Source organism: Phyllobates terribilis, unplaced genomic scaffold (genome assembly GCF_046119375.1).
Source record: "Phyllobates terribilis strain yellow unplaced genomic scaffold, ASM4611937v1 Scaffold_12__6_contigs__length_324123572, whole genome shotgun sequence".
Taxonomy (NCBI): Eukaryota; Metazoa; Chordata; class Amphibia; order Anura; family Dendrobatidae; genus Phyllobates; species Phyllobates terribilis.
Window position 1 is genome coordinate 138,279,970 of NW_027362772.1, and position 22,281 is coordinate 138,302,250.

At 48.5% G+C, this 22,281-nt stretch overlaps 1 protein-coding gene across 2 annotated transcripts in view; it reads left to right on the forward strand.

The window, feature by feature from the left end:
* The window catches only part of EMP3 (epithelial membrane protein 3 (MAM blood group)), a 128,284-nt gene that overhangs the window by 64,852 nt on the left and 41,151 nt on the right, over window positions 1-22,281 (forward strand). The window contains exon 1 of one of the 2 annotated variants that reach the window (XM_073656302.1): window positions 9,526-9,678. The exons of the other annotated variant lie outside the window; for it this stretch is intronic. The gene's annotated coding sequence lies outside the window, so the exon portion shown is untranslated. Of the gene's footprint in view, window positions 1-9,525; window positions 9,679-22,281 lie in introns of those variants that run through there. 2 annotated transcript variants of the gene reach the window in all.

The window sequence follows — 22,281 nt, forward strand, 5'->3', positions numbered from 1 at the left end:
CCAAGGTGAAAATGTGCCACAACCAACAGCCACATCTTCTCGCTCCCACTTCTTGACCGAATTACTAGGGAACCACACTACAACACCAGTATTGCGAACTGATCAGTGTGAACAGGTTATTAATTGGATAGCAGATAATACTTCCAGTTACCTGGGCACCACCACCTCCGGTCTGTCTTCCACACGGTCAACTCTTAGTAGCTGTGAGTCTCGACCGCATACTCCTTCTCACCCTAATGCTCCTTCCTCCCACCATGCCGAGTGTCGTCAGACGGCAACTGATCCCACACTTGGACACTCTGAAGAGCTGTTCATTGGTCCATTTCCAGATTTGTGCCCCTCGCCTGCTCCGCTTGAAGTGGTGGAAGAGGAGATCCCATGTAGCGATGCCCAAATATTTGAACAGCCACGGCCAGAGGAAGTCGACGCTGGCAATTTGTCACAAGAGGTGGACGATGACGAGACACAATTGCCACGAAGTGAGGAGGAAGATCGTGGTGCGCAAGTGGAAGAGGAGGAGGTGGTGGATGATCTAGTAACTGACCAAACGTGGTAGGAGGACACGCAGAGCGAGGCCAGCAGCACACAGGGGGAGGGAGGCCGAGTACCCCAACAGGCAGGAAGAAGCAATGTGGTGGCCGCACACAGAAGGCGAGCAACAGTTACCCGTAACACCAACACGAGGGACATTGCCAGTACAATCGGTAGGTCTTCCAGAGTCTGGAATTTTTTTAAAGACTCTGCTGATAACCCAAAAAAGGCCATTTGTACCACCTGCCATGTCAGTGATGCGCCACCTGGGCAGTGGGGATACCCGGAGCCGGGCCTTGCAAATGCTGGGGGTTGTAGTCACCGTGGCAGTGACCCGGTCCGTGACCCAGGGCGGTCAAACCAGGGTAGTCTATGTGTCTCAGTTATAGATAGTCCGACTACGCCACCTGTGGATTGCGTTTATTGGTAACCGCCGCTGCGGGGCAGTCCGCTGAAGCTGGTGGTGTGCGCAGCAGGGTGATGTAACTCCCCACAGGTGGAGTGTAGCTTCAGGGCAGCATGTATGGATGATGGTGGTGATAGTGCCTGGATCAGTAATAATGACACGGAGTCTTTGCAGTGCAGTCCTGGGGTCTTTACTGGTGACAAGTATATAGGCCCCGACGGGAGTACTTGCTAGGGATGAGGGCCTGGTCAGTCTGGGAGCAATCCTAGAAGTCCCTTGGCCAGGTAGAGTTGTAGGCCTGCCGTTCTGACTGTACTCTTTTGGCTATCCCGCTTATAGTCGTGTTGTAGCCCATGTCCCTGAGTGTAACGTGCTGCTCACCCGTATGGCTGGCGACTCGGATCCCATGTATTCCTCGCTCCTCTGTGGGGTACTGGTCCTTTTGTGTGGCTGAGCCTCTGGGCTTCTGTTGGCCAGGAGACCTACAATCTCCTGCCTTGTGGTATCTGCTGCTGGGCTTGAAGGGTCCCACAGCCTCGGACTCCGGTGTCCGGTCCTCTGTATCTACTCCGGCTAGGACGAGCTCTGCACAGCTCCAGTCCTCAGCTCCTTGCTCCTTGGTCCTATCAGACTCCTGACACTGACTGAACTCTGGCTAGACTCACTAAGCCCGCCTCCAGATCCAGTTATATAGGGCAGGATCCTCCCCTCTCTGGTCTGGAGCAGGAGGTGTTGCATGTCATGTGTCCCTGGCCAGGAAAATCCTGTTTTTCTCCCAGACATGGTATACTACCACTGTGGCAACCAGACCCTCTGGGGTGCCACACCAGCATCTGCAGGGGTGACAAAACTACCAGCCTGACCACCACCAGCATGATCAGGCACATGGCAGCAAAGCACCCGACTTTGTGGGGTGAACCCCAGGGTCCATGACCAGTGTCAGCAGGTGTAACCACTGCTACTTCCGCAGTTGTGCGTGTAATAGAACCCACTGTTGTGCGTGCAAGGCAATCTCCTGTCCATACTGCATGCAAAGATGGCCCGTCCTCTCAGTATTCACTTGTTATGGCAGTTTCTCAAGAAACAGCATCAACGTCCACATCCACGTCCCACCGCAGCGTTCAATTGTCCATATCCCAGACCTTTGAACGAAAGCGCAAATTCGCAGCCAACGCCCCACAGGCCACAGTCCTAAATTCGCACATTTCACGACTGCTTGCGTTGGAAATGCTGCCTTTTAGGCTGGTGGAGACGGAATCCTTCCTCAAACTTATGGCGGTGGCCGTCCCTCGGTACTCGGTCCCCAGCCGACACTATTTTGCCCGGTGTGCCATCCCCGCACTACAAAAGCACGTGTCCCAAAACATCTGCCGTGCCCTCAACAACGCAGTTACTGGGAGAGTTCACCTGACAACGGACACATGGACAAGTGCTTGTGGCCAGGGACGGTACATCTCCCTGACGGCACACTGGGTAAACATAGTGGAAGCCGGGACCCAGTCGGACCTTGGGACGGAACACATCCTCCCCACACCGAGGATTGCGGGCCCTATGTCAGTCAGAGTTGCCCCCACAGTGTACAGCTCCTGCACCTCATCCTCCTCCTCCTACTCCTCATGTTCAGCCTCCATCTCAGATATCACCACATCAGTTACAAGCTGGAAGCACTGCAGTACTGCCTCAGCCAACCGGCAACAGGCTGTGCTGAAACTCATAAGCTTAGGTGATAAACCTCACACTGCTTGTGAGTTGTGGACAGCTGTGAAAGAGCAGGCAGATCTGTGGCTGAGACCGCTGAACCTACATCCAGGCATGGTCTTGTGTGACAATGGCCATAACCTGGTGGCGGCTCTGAGGCGAGGCGAGATCACACACGTACCATGCCTGGCTCATGTGCTTAACCTCGTGGTTTAGCGGTTTCTTAAATCGTACCCCGAGTTGCCAGATCTGCTCGTCAAAGTACGCCGCCTGTCAGCTCATTTTCGCAAGTCGGCTACAGCTTCCGCCGCCCTTGCTGTGTTGCAGCAGCGTTTGCAGCTTCTGGCACACCGACTGGTGTGTGATGTCCCCACACATTGGAACTCTACCCTCCACATGTTGCAAAGGATTTGTGAGCAGAAGAGAGCAGTTGTGGAGTACCAGCTGCAACAAGGCCGTCGATATTCAGGTCAGACTCCACACATAAGACCTCAGGAGTGGACCTGGATGTCTGACATATGTACCATCCTGACAAACTTTGAGGAGTCCACCAAGATGGTGAGTGGCGATGACACCATCATTAGCGTCAGCATCCCACTTGTCTGTCATTTGCAACGTTCTCTGCAGAGAATTAAAGAGGAGGCATTGCAGCCAGAGTATGATGAGATGGATCAAGAAGCCATAGCGGGCGATTACACACAGCCCAGCCTCATCTCATCCCAACGTGCATTGGGGGACAATGAGGGAGAGGAGGAGGAGGAAGAACAGGAGCTGGTGTCATACGCTGTAGACGGTAGTACCTGTACAACTGTCATACCGTCGGTTCAGTGTGGGTGGCCAGAGGACAGGGAGGAGGAGGGGGAGGAGGAGGAGAGCATGGTTAGTTGTCATCTTGGTGAGGACACGGAAGTCTTGACCGTTACCAGTCTGGCACGCATGGCTAACTTTATGTTACGCTGCCTTAACCGTGATCCTCGCGTTGTAAAAATGTTGGGTGACAGTCATTACTTGCTGGTGACACTTTTAGACCCCCGATACAAGGAGAACTTTCACTCTCTTATTCCTGAGGTGGAGAGGTCTACAAAAATGAGGCAGTACCAGAAGGCCCTTGCTGCAGAACTGTTAAAAAATTCCCATCTGAACACGCTAGCGGCAGAGGTCACAGTTTGTTGACCAACCAAGGCGTACAGGCGAGAGAGACGCAACTCCAATCCAGCAGAGGCAGGGGAACACTGTCAACATTCTGGGACAGTTTTCTGAGACCCGCCCAGCTTACAGGCCCTGAGGCACGGGGTACTCTCACAAGGAGTGGAACGTTTCAAAAGATGGTGAGGGAGTACCTTGCGGACCGTACCAGCGTCCTCCGTGATTCCTCTGTGCCTTTTAATTATTGGGTATCCAAGCGGGACACTTGGAATGAACTCGCTCTGTACGCCTTGGAGGTCCTGGCCTGCCCTGCCGCTAGCGTGTTATCGGAGCGTGTTTTTACTGCCGCTGGGGGAATTATAACTGATAAGCGCACTCGCCTGTCAACTGACAATGCTGACAAGCTGACCCTTATCACAATGAACAAGGGCTGAATTGGGCCAGACTTCTCATCACCACCAAATGACAGCAGAGTAACATAAAGTCAAATCCACTGTGTTATTTTGGGAGGAGTATTCCTATGCACTGCTTCACACCCACACATGGGTATACGCTTCCTCATTTCGGCTGTATTTTGCTCTTCTCCTTATCCTCAGCCTCTACCACCACTATACCACCAGGGTGACCTTGGCCCGTGTTGCCAGCATTGCAAGTTCCTCCCTCCTAATTTTTGGCAGCATTTGCTTGGAAGGCAAAGGCAAAGACTATGGGAGACCCACTCCCCAATAATGGGAATCATGTTTTTAAGATGCTGTACTGCATGGCTTTTCCAAGGGGCATTAAAACCGTCTTGTTAAACTACTGCAACCTCCACCATTCTTCCAAGGGGCATTAAAACCATCTTGTTAAGCTATTGTGACCTCCACCACTCTTCCAAGGGGCATTAAAACCGTCTTGTTAAGCTACTGCGACCTCCACCACTTTTCCCAGTGGCATTAAAACCGTCTTGTTAAGCTACTGCGACCTCCACCACATTTTCAAAGGGCATTGATATTGTCTTTTTATTCCACTGTGACCTCCACGTCTCTTGCAAGGTGCATTAAAACCGTCTTTTTAAGCTTCTGCGACCTCCACCGCTCTTTCAAGGGGCATTAAAACCGTCTTGTTAAGCTACTGCGACCTCCACCATTCTTCCAAGTGGCATTAAAACTATTTTGTTAAGCTACTGCGACCTCCACCACCTTTCCCAGTGGCATTAAAACCGTCTTGTTAAGCTACTGCGACCTCCACCACCTTTCCCAGTGGCATTAAAACCGTCTTGTTAAGCTACTGCGACCTCAACCACTTTTCCCAGGGGCATTGATATTGTCTTTTTATTCCACTGTGACCTCCACGTCTCTTCCAAGGGACATTAAAACCGTCTTTTTAAGCTAACGCGACCTCCACCGCTCTTCCAAAGGGCATTAAAACCGTCTTGTTAAGCTACTGCGACCTCCACCATTCTGCCAAGGGGCATTAAAACCGTCTTGTTAAGCTAACGCGACCTCCACCACTTCTCCAAGGGGCATTAAAACAGTCTTGTTAAGCTACTGCGTCCTCCACCACTTTTCCCAGGGGCATTAAAACCGTCTTTTACGCTACTGCGACCTCCATGTCTGTTCCAAGGGGCATTTAAACCGTCTTTTTAAGCTACTGCGACCTCCACCATTCTTTCAAGGGGCATTAAAACCGTCTTGTTAAGCTACTGTGACCTCCACCTCTTTTCCAAGGGGCATTAAAACGGTCTTGTTAAGCTACTCCGACCTCCACGTCTCTTCCAAGGGGCATTAAAACCGTCTTGTTAAGCTACTGCGACCTCCACGTCTCTTCCAAGGGGTATTAAAACCGTCTTGTTAAGCTACTGCAACCTCCACGTCTCTTCCAAGGTGCATTAAAATCGTCTTGCTAAGCTACTGCGACCTCCACCACTTTTCCAAGGGGCATTAAAACCGTCTTGTTAAGCTACTGCGACCTCCACCACTTTTCCAAGGGGCATTAAAACCATCTTGTTAAGCTACTGCGACCTCCACGTCTCTTCCAAGGGGCATTAAAACTGTCTTGCTAAGCTACTGCGACCTCCACGTTTCTTCCAAGGGGCATTAAAACAGTCTTGTTAAGCTACTGCGACCTCCATGTCTCTTCCAAGGGGCATTAAAACCGTTTTGTTAAGCTACTGCGACCTCCACGTCTCTTCCAAGGGGCATTAAAACCGTCTTGTTAAGCTACTGCGACCTCCACATCTCTTCCAAGGGGCATTAAAACCGTCTTGTTAAGCTACTGCTACCTCCACGTTTCTTCCAAGGGGCATTAAAACCGTCTTGTTAAGCTACTGTGACCTCCACGTCTCTTCCAAGGGGCATTAAATCCGTCTTGTTAAACCATTCTGAACTCCACAGCTCTTCCAAGGGGCATTGAAATTTTGTTTTTAATTAACTCTAACCTCCATGACTCTTCCAACAGGCATTGCATTTCCTCCTAATTTTAGTCAGCTTTTGCTTTTCAATGCATAGGTGAACACTAAGGGAGACTCACTCCCCAATAATGGGTAGAAGGTTTCTAGTATGCTGTAATCCACGTCTGTTTCAAGGGCCATTGAAGTTCCTCATAATTTTTGGAAAGCCTTCCATTCACTGCTTAGGCCAACAGTGCACAGTAGACCCAGTTGCTATAAATGGAAAAAATGGTTTAGTTAAGGCCTTCTGACCTCCATGTCACTTCCAAGGGGCATTGGAGTGCCTCGAAATTTTTGGTAGGCATTGCACTCACTGTATGCCCTATAACTGTGTAGCCGAACTGCTCCTTTTGGTACAGAAACATATCCTACAAGACATGTGTGGTTGACTGGCCTGATATTGATGTGAAAGGTCCCTGTTCCTCCTGCTCTTTCTCCTTTGCCACCACCTCATCCATCATTCATCACCTGAAGCTTTGTTTTAACGGGAGTCATAGAACTGTGATAGTAGCAGGAAAACATCCAGCAATCCTCGGAGGAGGTAGGATATGCGCCAAAACGCTGACCACCTCAGGCCTAGCCGCTACTACATACATGTGCTTGCATTCCAAGGAACAGAAAGCTAAGGAGATGGATGGCCTCATGATCATGAATAATTTACTCGTTGTGTAGGAGGTCGACCACTGCTGCTGTCTACCTTTTGAACTTTGTGTTGAAGCCTGATTGACCCAGGACCCGCCATCCTCTGTGTCTGGAGGACGTGTTGCATCCCAGTGTCCAACTGTGTCCCGGCTTCCACAATATTAACCCAGTGTGAAGGCGTGAGAAGGACCATCCCTGGCCACATTCACTTGTCCACGTGTTTGTGGTTAGGCTGTCCTTCAAATAGGGGCGGCTGGGGACCGTTTATGGACACCCGGGCCGCCCCCAGGCGGCTGGGGACTGTGTGTGGACACCCGGCCGCGGGGCGGCTGGGGACCGAGTATGGACACCCGGCCACCCCCTGGCGGCTGGGGACCAAGCGTGGACACCCAGCCGCCGAGCGGCTGGGGACTGAGTATGGATACCAGGCCGCCAACTCAGACATGACGTGGTGGCCAGATTCCGCCTCCACATGCCTAAAAGGCCCAATTTCAAGTGCAAGCAAGCTAGCAGTATGGTATTGCAGCCTGGGGGTGGGTGGGTGGCAGGTCGCACACTTACGCTTGCATTCCAAGAAAACAAAGCAGATGCTAACTTCTATCATCATCATGCTCCTCACCTTGGCACTCTCAACTCCCCTGATGGAGAAGCCAGGGCCCACCGGAGGATTCTGGTTCTCTGGTGGGCTCGTCCAATGCTGCCCTGGGGGTGGGTGTGTGGCAGGCTGCATACTTGCGCTTGCACTGCAAGGAATGGGGGAGGTACAATTGAACACTGCCCTGGGACAAGGACTTGCACGGGATAGTTGCAAGTCTGCATCTTCTGATGCGGCAAGGATCACTTCTGATGGGCACACTTTTAGGCAGTGACCTGGGTGTCAGAGATGCTTCCAGGGGTCTTCCCCATGCTGTTCCCATGTCTTTTCAGCACTGTATGCATGTGTCACACAGCACATGGCCAGATAAGATTGTAAAATGTTAAAATGACATTTCCCGGTGAATGCATTTGTCACGGTTGAAAGCAATACAAAAGTGCAAAAACGCATAAAAAATGCTACTTGTGAACATAGCCCAAGGTGTGGAGGAGTATTTTTGTTTTTGGTTATTTATTTTACCTTATATACAAGTCTTTACCTTGGAAAGGAACTTCCTTAACATATTTCACAGGAAAACCGTTTCAGTTTAGTTTTTGAACGTTTTATTGTGAGCCCGTAAAAGTGGCTTAATACCTCTGACCACGTTGTTGACAGCAGTGACCTGGGGGTAAGAAATGCTTCCTGGGGCGATGCCCATGCTGCCCCCATGTCTTTTGAGCACTTTCACTATCGTTTTGGGCACTTTTTAGGCTTTCTACAGACTGCCGGGGGTGCCGCCGCAAAAATGCCCGGGTCTCCCATAGACTAACATTGGGCTCGTTGCTCGGGTCGTGCACCCGGGTATCACGGCGAGCTCGGCCCGAGCTTCGAGCACCCGAGCATTTTAGTGCTCGCTCAACACTATTTATTATCCATCATAAACTTTTTACAGCACTCAAATGAAACAAAACAGCCATTACCCCTCTCCCCCCACAGCATAAACTAATAACAAAAAAAAAAACAGTCGTTCCTCTGGGTAGGCAACAATACAATACTATCTCATACATACAGCAACACAGTCACTGCTTCAGCTCAGTTTTGGTCAGAAATCATGGTCACTCTCCAACTCCAACACGTCAGACACACCTGAGCCAACCCAGCTGCCTTTTATACAAGACCTGGACTGTAATGTATGAGTGACCTTTCCCATCTAAGCTCTTTTGGTTGCTTCTAAATCCCAGACCCAAATCCGGTCCATTAGAAAGTCCTCTCAGTAACCTGTTGTTACTGGAGCACTTATTCCAGGATCTACATCACCAAGGCCAGGCATCTTGGTGACACAAACCTGTTATCCAGGACTTTGCCACCTTCTTACCTACAGGGTGTATAAAAAGAGAGATAAAATCCTGTGATCCCAATGTATTGTTACCCCTTTATAAATCACTGGTGAGACCACATCTGAAATATAGGATCCAGTTTTGGGCTCCACATTTTAAAAAGGATATTCAGAAGTTAGAGCCAGTTCAAAGATGGGCAACTAGATTATTACAAGGGACGAAAGGCCTCTGTGAGGTTGGAAAAGCTGGCTCAGGTGACAAAGAACCAGGTGATATTCATTACATGTGGAGGAAAGGCAATACCGGCAGCTATATAGGAAAGGGTTCTTTACAGTTCGAGCAGTGAGATTGTGGAATGCTGACCACAAGAGGTAAAAGAATACTGTACATCCTCCATGCTTTTTCCTGCACTAAATATTGTCGGCATCATGTGCTAGAAGCGACCCTATTATGTAATGACACCTTCTTGCTCCAAACATTGAACATTTGCATTAAATGTTAGTTCACTGAAGATACATTTTTGTGCCCCAGAAGGCTTGGATACTCGCTCCTTTATACCAGTACAACTGCTTATGATCCCAACTTAAGTTAAAACATCTGCCTGTAGAGACAGTTGCAGAATGTGAGTGCTGGAGAGATGCCCAGTCTTAGAAAGGGAAGGGTGGTGGTGGGGGCTGTGATTAATATGCCTAGCTAAGTTCTCTTCTACGTGTGGTTTGGGTGGGTGTGGGGTGGGAGGTATAGGCTTCCATCAACTTTTAGCAGAAGGGAGGAGTGCTGTAGTGCAAACACTTCATGTAAACTCCCACTTCAGGCATCACTTCTATGTGCACAGAGGGCTACAGTGCTAACGAGAAAGGCAGAAGACCATCTCCTTGGAAGAAGTTACTTATTGAGCCCATCCATCTTAGTGGTAAGATATTTACCGTATTATTTACAGTGACAATTCCTTACACCCGGCTTAGTCTCTCGCTTTTCACTATTTGTTTGCTTTAGTTTCCTGTTATTTCAAAGCAAAATAGGTTTTATGTATTTAGGCAGAATAATCCAAAGGAAAGATTAATGTAAAGAGAAATACATAGAGAAAAAAACCCAAAAGGCGACTTTTTCTTCTGCCGCTGTAGACTTAGCTCTGGTAGATACAGATGTTAGAGGAGGTTTGCTTGTGGGGCCCTGAGATGTGGAGGGAGAAGTGAAATCAACTCCAGCCTTGTAATAGAATGAACATGTGGTTTCTATCTTTTACAGAAGTAAAAGCACTCATTCATTTTGCCTGTGGACCATCACGGTCCATGTGGACATTCTTTCCAGGGCAAAACTATTTGTGCATTCAAATGACTACAAAAAAATGATATGCGCCTTACAGGACGAAGAAGTATTTTCCGTCTGTCAGATAAAAGGATGCTTCTGCAGAAGGTGCTGTGAACAGCCACATATGGTTATGCTCAAAACTCATTTCTTAAAGGGGAATTTCAATCTTAAAATGTCATGGGCATTTCAGCTATAATATTATTAACAGAGGGGTCTGAGTGAACATCAGAATCACCGGAACAAACAAATCCGTGACCCTTTATTCAGGGATCAGAGGAGCTCTCTGTAGACCAACAGCACACAAATTAAGAATGGTGGCATAGCCTCCAGTTAAAGGTACACTTGCTCAGCTATTTCAGAACCCCCAAGAGTTGAATAGAGAGAGCCACGAATGTGGAGCGACAGTTGGAGCCCCATATTCAAGATACAGACATAGCATTGGCAAAAATGAAAACTGGTGCCCCATGTTACTAGGCGCAGAATGGAAGTCTATGCTTAGTCAGATTCACTAAGGCCTGCCTCACTCAGACATTCACGGCATACCTGCAGGTGATTAGATAAGAGGAGAATACCCCTTTAATTTTAGTGAAAGTAAATTTAGAACTCGATTCATCAAGTAGTTTATAAAAGTTTTCTGGCAGAAAACTGCTTGAAATTCTGTAAAAAATTTCCGCAAGTCATAGTTTCAAAAAAGATTTTGCAACTGTATGTTATTATCTCAACTTCAGCAACTTTTCAAAAAGTTAGCAGATCTTACCAAAAAGGGGTCAGCCAATCAGGTTCATCAAAATGCACCCCAAAAGTGATATACATCCCTACAGAAAGGTGCTGGAGCAGAGTGATAAAACTCTCTCTGCAATTCTAAACAAGAGGAATTCTCCTGTAATGTGGATCCCTAGTGAGTAAGGTGCAGCTGGCTTTACTATAGGCACCTATGGGATGGATAGTTTGGGGCATTGGTGTAGGCCTGGATCATTGGTGGGGTGGATTCTTCAAGCATACCTGAAAATACAGTGAAAAGAAAAGGTACGCCGACTCATGCTGGCCCAGGATTGGCTAATATGACCTCTTTTTTACATCTGTTGAGTGCATGGGGCTCTTTAAACATGTCAGGGAAGATGTGAATATATCCTAAGGTCTATTTTATAGATAGTCAGTAACTTACCTAACCAGTTATCATCATTATGCTTTTAGAGTGTGTAAGAAGTACAGTCGGCCATTGCCTTTTCCCTTGGACAGTTACATATTTTTTTCACATTCATCTTTTTTTGTAATAATGATGATGGAGTTATCGCATGACTTATTATTTGGATAATACACTGCTTGCTTTTTTGTGAACACGTGTTTAGATTATTTGGAATCTGCTGTAATAAGCAGGTCAGTGTGATGCTATGTGGATGTAGTTGTGACGACTTGTATACCACGCAGGAATTCTGGTCGGCACCCTTCAAAAATAGCGGAGGTCAATGGTAGGATGGAAATCCCAATAACGTTGTACCGATAACCACGACACTCCAGTTTTTGCAGTGAAGAAAGTAGCTTTAGGGCTATCATGGATGGCCAACGTGTTGGTCTTCGGGAAATTGGTCATAGCCTATCATTGTGTGAGGTATTGTTTTCTGTAATGATTAACAGCGCTCTTGTTTATCATGGTATCAGGAGAATTTGGTCATGGTGGAAGGCACATCTGTGACGCTCTCAGCCCTGCCCTGGGAAGATGGGGGTACTCGGAGCCGGGTCGGATGTTGAAGGGGTGCAGTCGTGGCCTGGACCCGTTCCGTGCCCAGGGCCGTCACATTGAAAATGATGTTAGGGCTTTCCGGGTTGAGTGGTAATTGTCGACTACGACATCTGTGGTGTCTGGTGATGCGCCACCAGCGCCGCTACAGTCCGCTGAGGCCTGATGTCATGGCGGCTAAAGTTCTCGCTGCTCCCCACAGGCGGAGCGCGGCCTCAGGGCAGGCAAGGCAGGATGAAGGGGGTAGTAGTAGTAGCGCGGGGAGTGCGGGCACCGCGTCGCGTGGTATGGCGCGTAATGAACAGTCCGGAGGCCATAGGGATGAATTTCCAAGGCTTTACTCACAGTTCTCAAAAGCAGCGCAAGGCTTCTCCCTGCTCCTCGCGGAGTCCTGCGGCCACCAGGGACGGGGGTCCGACTACCTCCGAGGAAGTCCAGTGTGAGGTAGCATCCCTACACCAGAGTGTTCCTGCACTACAGACTTTACCCTTTCCCGTCTGTGCGTGTGTAGATAGGCCGGGTCTCCCTCTGAGCTCCTCTCAGGTGAATGGCTCGGGTGGCAATTCCTCTCCATCCAAAGCCCAGCGGGATCCTCAGGGCCTAACCGGGCTTTCCCATCCTGGACATAGAGTACGAGGTCGGGTGTCGGGGGCCGGTACCCCTCTTGCAGCCGGAATCCCTCTGAATAGATCAGGTAGGCGAGGACAGGTGGCGTACTCCGCTCCGTCTGCATCCTCCCCGGGACCCATTTGCTAGGGAGCCACACACTAAAGCTCCCGGGCCTTCTTGATCCTGGTCCTTGGCCGGGTTGAGACATTCCTCGTCTGCAACCTACCTCTCGTCCCAAGGCCAGGGTACGAGGGCTGTGTCCCTTGCCGGTGCAGGCCCACACAGGATCTGCGCTCCCGGAGGGAAGTCACATTACACACAGTAGTTTTACAGCAACCAAAAAGACCCACGAAGAACAGGTCCACACAGGACCAGGTTTGAACCAGCAGAAAGACCAAGATCAAAGATGGCATTCTATTAAATATGAAATTAGAAGTGTCACACCTAACTGTTCCTCCACCCACACCCACTAACTGGTTTCTACCACTTTGTGTTCCCCAGGCTCCCTGTAACCAGGGGAGCAGCACCTAGTGCATACTAGCTCCCTCTGGTGGAGATGTGGTGTTGGATGCAAGAGGCTAGGTAACTACCATCACACCGGCCTTACCTTAGAGGAGGAACACCACACTCCATTAAAGAAGTGCAGCATTCCTGTGGCAGCCGAACCCTCAGGGGCGCCACACATCTTCCTATTCCTTACCCAGCTGGAAGTTGATGCTCGGGTTAGGGGTCCATGTCTGAGGCAGAATGGAAAGCTAAATGAAGTGCTGCCCTGGGATATGCTCTTTATTGCCCCATACATAGTCTATGGCTCCTTTCAGCAATGGAATCACGATGGCTGAACTTGTCATTGAACGGCTAAAGAGCTACACACTGATGTTGCATCTCTGTCATCCTTCCAGAGCTACCACCACACCCGGAAAAGGCTGTGAGTAACCCCCAGTTATCCCAGTGCCCCTTACATGTGGAAGAAACCATAGATCCCAGAGGAGACCCACACAAATATACAAACACCCATGGTTTGATTCCAACCCAAAACACCAGTGTTTACCAATGAGCCTCCATGATGCTCATATTAGGTTAAACAACTTATTTTTCCTTTTTAACAGGGTTGTCACTTATCCACAAGATAGGTGATAACTTGTCAATCATTGGTGGTCCGACTGCTCGGACCTGCACCGATTGGCAGAACAAAGTCCCATTAGACTGGAGCAGCAGTGTCCAAGCCTCTTTGGGGCTGCTGAGTGCTTGGCTTTTTTGGTTGCCCAATAGAAAATAAACGGAGTTGGCGGTCAAGTGTCCTTCCTGCCGTTCCATTTTGTAATAAGATAAAAGTTCCCTGTTCTGCCGATCGGTGCAGGTCCCAGCAGATGGTTGATAACTTGTTTTCACTGAGTAATCCCTTTAAGGTAGAATAATGAATGCAGAGATGGGATTGTTCCAAGCAACTCATGATCTATTTTGCGTTCCCCCTGTCTTCGTAGATAAGGTCCTACTAGCCGGCTATCTGTTCTATCTCTTGGTTGTTTTCTGCTGAGATTGAGAGTGATTTTGTAGCTCTATGTTTCTAGGAAATGTTAGTTGTAAGATTAAAAGAATTTTGTTTCAAGTGGTCACCGATATTCTGTGACTACAGAGGAAAGCTGAATAATGACTAAAGAGATGTGCAATAATCACATTTCATCAATGACATGAAGATAAACATGAAGATGCCGGGTGCTCTCAATTGTTGATTGTTGGAGAAATCGTCATTGGTTGACCATGTGAGCCTTGGCATGTGGGCAATGTGTACAGTGCATCATGGCAGTCACATGGAGAACATAAAAAGTGAACGAGATGAATGGGAGGAGAGGCATATAGTCATGGTAGTCAAAGGGCAGACATCAAAAGCTCATACTGATATGTTAAATGTATTAAAGGGAACCTGTCAGCTGATTCATGCTGCTCAAACCACATCAGATGCTGACTGTACAATGGCCACCGCGCATATTTTTCTCTTGAAATAATTTGTAGTTCTAGAGAAATTATAGATTGAAGAGACCTCGGACAGGTTTTTCCTGCGCCGCTCCAGGTGATTGACAGGTATCTCTTCCATATGTACATACAGGAGAGATCTGACAATCAACCAGAGCATTGTGAGGCTCATGGAATGCTCCGATCTTTCAGAAAATAATATCCCTGGCTGAATCGTGCAGCCAGGATCTGATTCATGCTACATGCACTTTAGGTGGCATGAGACAGCTGTTCCCTTTAAACATTACAATGCAGAGAACGTTGGCCAACCCTATAGGCACCGTTGGCTGCAGTAGTCATACACCATCCCCAATGGATGAAGAAGGAAGGATCCCCACAACGAAGGATCGGGCAATGGTTTAAAGTAGGATGTAGGGGATCAGTAGAGGTGTCTATTTTTTATTTCTTTTCAGATTATTGTGGGTCTGCTTGAAGAATAAATAAAGATTGGCCAAGACTTAATTTTTTTTATCAAGGACATGGATGGTCTACTCACATGGAGGGGGACAATAAAAATCAGCAAGCTGGTGGATCCTCTGAGCTACTTTGGCAACACTCAATACTACTTTATAGTTATTGTCGTCTGTGTCACTGCATTACTAGTACTTATGTAGCAACCATGATAACAAAGATGAGTATTAAGAAGTGTTGAGAGCGCTGCTCATCAGGGTTAAGTCCTGCCAGCTTCTATGAGCAAAGACCATTTGGTCACTGTTTGGCTGCAGCAGTCAAGCACTGTTGCAGCCAGAGGAGGCAGTAAGAAGACAATAGAGGGACACGGGCAGCAGTACAAAAGTGAGGGAGAGGATCGGTAGGTGAATATATATTTTCAAACTATGGTGGGTCTATTTGTGAAATTAAAAAAGGGGTGAATAACCTTTAAACCTATTTGCCAAGGACAAGCCTCTATATAGTTCATCTGTATCCTTCTCCGGATCCCTATAAAAGCTATTGGTGATATTGCATTGTAACAGTGAATTGGGTATGTGTGTCCTGCACCATCCGGCGAAGATCTTACAGTGTCAGGCAGGAAGAAGCTAAAAGAAAATATCCACCGAAAAAAGAAAAAAAACTCTCTGACACTGCAGTATCACAATCCTTGCTTGGCGCGTCAGTATAAATTTTCCACAATGATCTGCTCACGGTTATCGTTGGAAATCGGTCAAAATAATATTCGTGCTCAACTCTAAAAATGAAGAGACCAATAACTTTTCACTGATAAAGATATGTTTTAGCGGCGCTCATCGTACTTCCCAATGATTTACTCAATTCCGCATAAGCAGGTAACACTAGAAGCCCGGTGCTCCCACCTGGCCATCGACATTTTGCATCACTCATGCTTTCTAAAGGCCTTAAGAAAGCATGCGTGACTCGAAACGGATAAGTACATTATGAGTATGATGAGCACCGCTGCAACACATCTTTATCGGTGAGTAGCTAAAACATAGTAGGCTGCTCTGAACTGTAACATTGAGGAGGCAGGAACCAATCCTGAACATTGAAGCTGGACAAGACTCAAGTCCTTCACCTGATGAGCAGAACGCTCAACACTTCTTTATTGCGACTGTTGTTATCTTGGTCACTTCGAAAGCATAGTAACAAGGCGACAAAGATGAGAGTGAATATAAAGAAGTATCGACAGCTGGGGACAAATGCCCCACACTGCTTGTCAGGGGAGACACAGAGCTCAGAGGATTCACCAGCTTGCCCATTTTCTAATAGGCCGTTCCTTGTGAGTGAACCTGACATGGTTCCTCTGCTAGCTTTGATTCCTTGTGAGTGAACCTGACATGGTTCCTCTGCTAGCTTTGATTCTATATGCATAATAAAGTGCAATAAACTAAGTATTATAAATGGTTAAGAGGGCTGTCCGATTCGTAAAATTATGTTGTTGATAGGAGGGTCCTCAGCAATACGTTGATTACAGGATGTCCTACTAGGTAAATTGCCAGCATTCATCTAGCTGCCAGTGTTCAATTCTCCTGTGTATCACCGCAGGTATTGGAATCAATGGACTCTCTGTAGGTCTTGAACGGGGATTTTGCTCCCCTCCTTTAAATTTGCATTTCAAAGCAGGGGGTTTCAAGTGGGTTTTCCAAACCAGAAATTTAGTGTCTTGAAATTGAGTATACCCGTACCTTGCAAGGGTATATTAAATTGAATCTATCATTCAATCAGAGTAAAGCATAAAATAGGGTTAGAGACCCTGGTTCCAGCAATGTGTCACTTACTGAGCTCCTTGATGCTTTGTTAATGTCACTGTTTTATCTGCTAGTCCTCTCAGCAATAATCTAAGTCTAAAGACGCCCCCAATACACATTAGACCAATGTCGTCCAATATCGACAGGTTCCTCCAACAGTCTAAGGTATATGGGGACCTCTGACAGATGATCGTTGGGGGGAGATGATGAGCAGCGAAGGAGAGAGAGATGTCTGGCAGCGGCTCTGTCATAGAGAACACAGGAGCACTCAGCTGAGTGAGCGCTCCTGGATATAGGAGAGTTAGGTGACTTAGTTTTCCTAAGTGTATGGGGGGGTGGGGCTTTACTTTGCCGCACAATTGAATGACAGATTTTTTTCCTAGACTGTGCATAGGCAGAAAATTGACAATCAGTGGTAAGGAGCGGGGATAGCCGGAGCTCATAAATATCAAGGCCTTCATAGTAGGAGCTTATGACTGAGAAAACTAGCAGGGCTGCAAAACAGAAAATGGGGTTTTACCAAAACTACAGTAAGAAACACACTGCCAATCTCTGACCTCACTGTATGCTGGCCAACAAAACAAAGCTGTAGACATTTCTGCAACACATTTACTGAGTGTTTGGCTATGTGCCCACGTTGCATAAATGAAGCAGAAAATTTCTGCTTCATTTCTGCAAGTCCTCTCCCGGAATTCCGCACGCGTTTATCACGCATTTTCCGCGCGTTTATCACGCGTTTTCCACATGCGGAATTGCCTTGCGTTTTTTATGCATTGGACAAAGGCAATTCTGCTTGCGTAAACGCAAAATTAATTGACATGCTGCGGATTTTTGAACGCAGCATAAACGCTGCGGAAAAATCCGCAGCATGTGCATAGAACTTGCGGAATCCCATTGGGGACCATAGGGTGCGGGTTACCAAGCGTTTTACAAGCGTTTCCGCTGCGGAAATTCCGCATCAAAAACGCTTGAAAAACGCTACGTGGGCACACAGCCTCAAGACACCGTCCAATAGGTTGTGATTCTTTTTTGATAAAGGATCTAGCAATTGATGTTCATATCATTAGTGTTGCTGTCTCTCTCACCGACAGCAATAACTGTGAACAGTGAACATAAATGACTTAAGGGGAACCCATCGTGTGCAAAAACGCTATTTACCTTCAGATATAGGGTTAAACTGCAGGTAAATAGTGTTAAAATGCTGCACACACACTGCACACACACACACTCTGCACACACACTGCACACATACACTCTGCACACACACACTCTGCACACACACACTCTGAACACACACACACACACACACTCTGCACACACACACTCTGCACACACACACACTCTGCACACACACTCTGCACACACACACTGCACACACTCTGCACACACACTGCACACACTCTGCACACACACTCAGCCCACACACTCTGCGCACTCACTCTGCACACACACACTCTGCACACACACTCTGTACACACTGCACACTATACACACACACACTCTGCACACACTCTGCACACACACACACTCTGCACACACACACACTGCACACACTCTGCACACACACACTGCACACACTCTGCACACACACACTGCACACACTCTGCACACACACACTCTGCAAACACACTCAGCCCACACACTCTGCGCACTCACTCTGCACACACACACTCTGCACACACACTCTGTACACACTGCACACTATACACACACACACTCTGCACACACTCTGCACACACACACACTCTGCACACACACACACTGCACACACTCTGCACACACACTCTGCACACACTCTGCACACACACTCTGTACACACACTCTGCACACACACACTCTGCACACACACACTCTACACACATATTCTCTGCACACACACTCACACTGCACACACACTCTGCACACACACGCTGCACACACACACTCTGCACAAACACACGCACTCTGCAAACACTCTGCACACACTGCACACACTCTGCACACACATACTCTGCACACACTCTGCACACACACACTTTGCACTCACTGCACACACTCTTCACACACACACTCTGCACACACTCTGTACACACACACATTCTGCACCCACACTCTTTACACATGCACACACTCTGCGCACACACACACTCTGCACACACTCTGCTCACACTCTGCACACACACTGCACACACACTGCACACACACACTCTCTGCACACACACTCTTCACACACTGCACATACACACACACTCTGCACACACACTTTGCACACACTGCACACAGACACTCTGCACACACACTCTGCACACACTCTACACACACTCTGCACACACACTCTGCACACACATTGTACACACTCTGCACACACACTCTACACACACTGCACACACAATGCACACACACACGCTGCACACACTCTACACACACACACTCTGCACACACACTCTGCACACACACTCTGCACACACACACACTCTGCACACACACACTCTGCACACACACACTCTGCACACACCCACTCTGCACACACACACTGCACACACTCTGCACACACACACTCTGCACACATTCTGCACACACACACTCTGCACACATAAACTCTGCTCACACACACACACTCTGCACACTCTGCACACACACACACACTCTGCACACACACTCTGCACACACTCTGCACACATACACTCTGCACACACACACACTGAACACACTCTGCACACACTCTTCACACACACACACACACTCTCTGCAGACACTCTGCAAACACACACACACACTCTGCACACACACACACTCTGCGCACACACACTGCACACACTCTGCTCACACTCTGCACACACACTGCACACACACTCTGCACACACTCTTCACACACTGCACACACACTCTTCACACACTCTGCACACACACTGTGCACACACACTCTGCACACACACACTCTGCACACACTCTACACACACTCTGCACACACACTCTGCACACACACACTCTGCACACACATTGCACACACTGCACACACACTCTACACACACACACTCTGCACACACACACACTGCACACACGCTATACACACACTCTGCACAAACACACACACTCTGCACACACACTCTGCACACACACACTCGGCACACATTCTGCACACACACACACACTCTGCACACATACACTCTGCACACACACACACTCTGCACACACACTCTGCACACACACACTCTGCACACACACACTCTGCACACACACACTCTGCACAGACCCACTCTGCACACACACACACTCTGCACAAACACACACACTCTGCACACACACACTGCACACACTCTGCACACACACACTCTGCACACATTCTGCACACACACACTCTGCACACATACACTTTGCTCACACACACACACTCTGCACACACACACTCTGCACACACACACTCTGCACAAACACACACACTCTGCACACACACTCTGCACACACTCTGCACACATACACTCTGCACACACACACTCTGCACACACACACTCTGAACACACTCTGCACACACTCTTCACACACACACACACTCTCTGCAGACACTCTGCACACACACACACACTCTGCACACACACACACTCTGCGCACACACACTGCACACACTCTGCTCACACTCTGCACACACACTGCACACACACTCTGCACACACACTCTTCACACACTGCACACACACTCTTCACACACTCTGCACACACACTCTGTGCACACACACTCTGCACACACACACTCTGCACACACTCTACACACACTCTGCACACACACTCTGCACACACACACTCTGCACACACATTGCACACACTGCACACACACTCTACACACACACACTCTGCACACACACACACTGCACACACGCTATACACACACTCTGCACACACACACTGCGCACACACACTTTGCACTCACTGCACACACTCTTCACACATACACACTCTGCACACACTCTGCACACACACATTCTGCACCCACACTCTTTACACATGCACACACTCTGCGCACACACACACTCTGCACACACTCTGCTCACACTCTGCACACACACACTGCACACACACTGCACACACACACTCTCTGCACACACACTGCACATACACACACACTCTGCACACACACTCTGCACACACACTCTGCACACACACTCTGCACACACTGCACACAGACACTCTGCACACACACTCTGCACACACTCTACACACACTCTGCACACACATTGTACACACTCTGCACACACTCTCTACACACACTGCACACACTATGCACACACACACTCTTCACACACTCTATACACACACTCTGCACACACTCTACACACACACACTCTGCACACACACACACACACACACTCTGCACACACACACTCTGCACACACACATACTCTGCACAAACACACACACTCTGCACACACACTCTGCACACACTCTGCACACACTCTGCACACACACACTCTGCACACATTCTGCACACACACACTCTGCACACATACACACTGCACACACACACACTCTGCACACACACACTCTGCACACACACACACTCTGCACAAACACACACACTCTGCACACACACTCTGCACACACTCTGCACACACACACTCTGCACACATACACTCTGCACACACACACTCTGCACACACACACTCTGAACACACTCTTCACACACACACGCACACACTCTCTGCAGACACTCTGCACACACACACACTCTGCACACACACACACTCTGTGCACACACACTGCACACACTCTGCACACACACTGCACACACACTGCACACACACTCTGCACACACACTCTTCACACACACTCTTCACACACTCTGCACACACACTCTGTGCACACACACTCTGCACACACACACTCTGCACACACTCTACACACACTCTGCACACACACTCTGCACACACACACTCTGCACACACATTGCACACACTGCACACACACTCTACACACACACACTCTGCACACACACACACTGCACACACGCTATACACACACTCTGCACAAACACACACACTCTGCACACACACTCTGCACACACACACTCGGCACACATTCTGCACACACACACACACTCTGCACACATACACTCTGCACACACACACACTCTGCACACACACTCTGCACACACACACTCTGCACACACACACTCTGCACACACACACTCTGCACAGACCCACTCTGCACACACACACACTCTGCACAAACACACACACTCTGCACACACACACTGCACACACTCTGCACACACACACTCTGCACACATTCTGCACACACACACTCTGCACACATACACTTTGCTCACACACACACACTCTGCACACACACACTCTGCACACACACACTCTGCACAAACACACACACTCTGCACACACACTCTGCACACACTCTGCACACATACACTCTGCACACACACACTCTGCACACACACACTCTGAACACACTCTGCACACACTCTTCACACACACACACACTCTCTGCAGACACTCTGCACACACACACACTCTGCACACACACACACTCTGCGCACACACACTGCACACACTCTGCTCACACTCTGCACACACACTGCACACACACTCTGCACACACACTCTTCACACACTGCACACACACTCTTCACACACTCTGCACACACACTCTGTGCACACA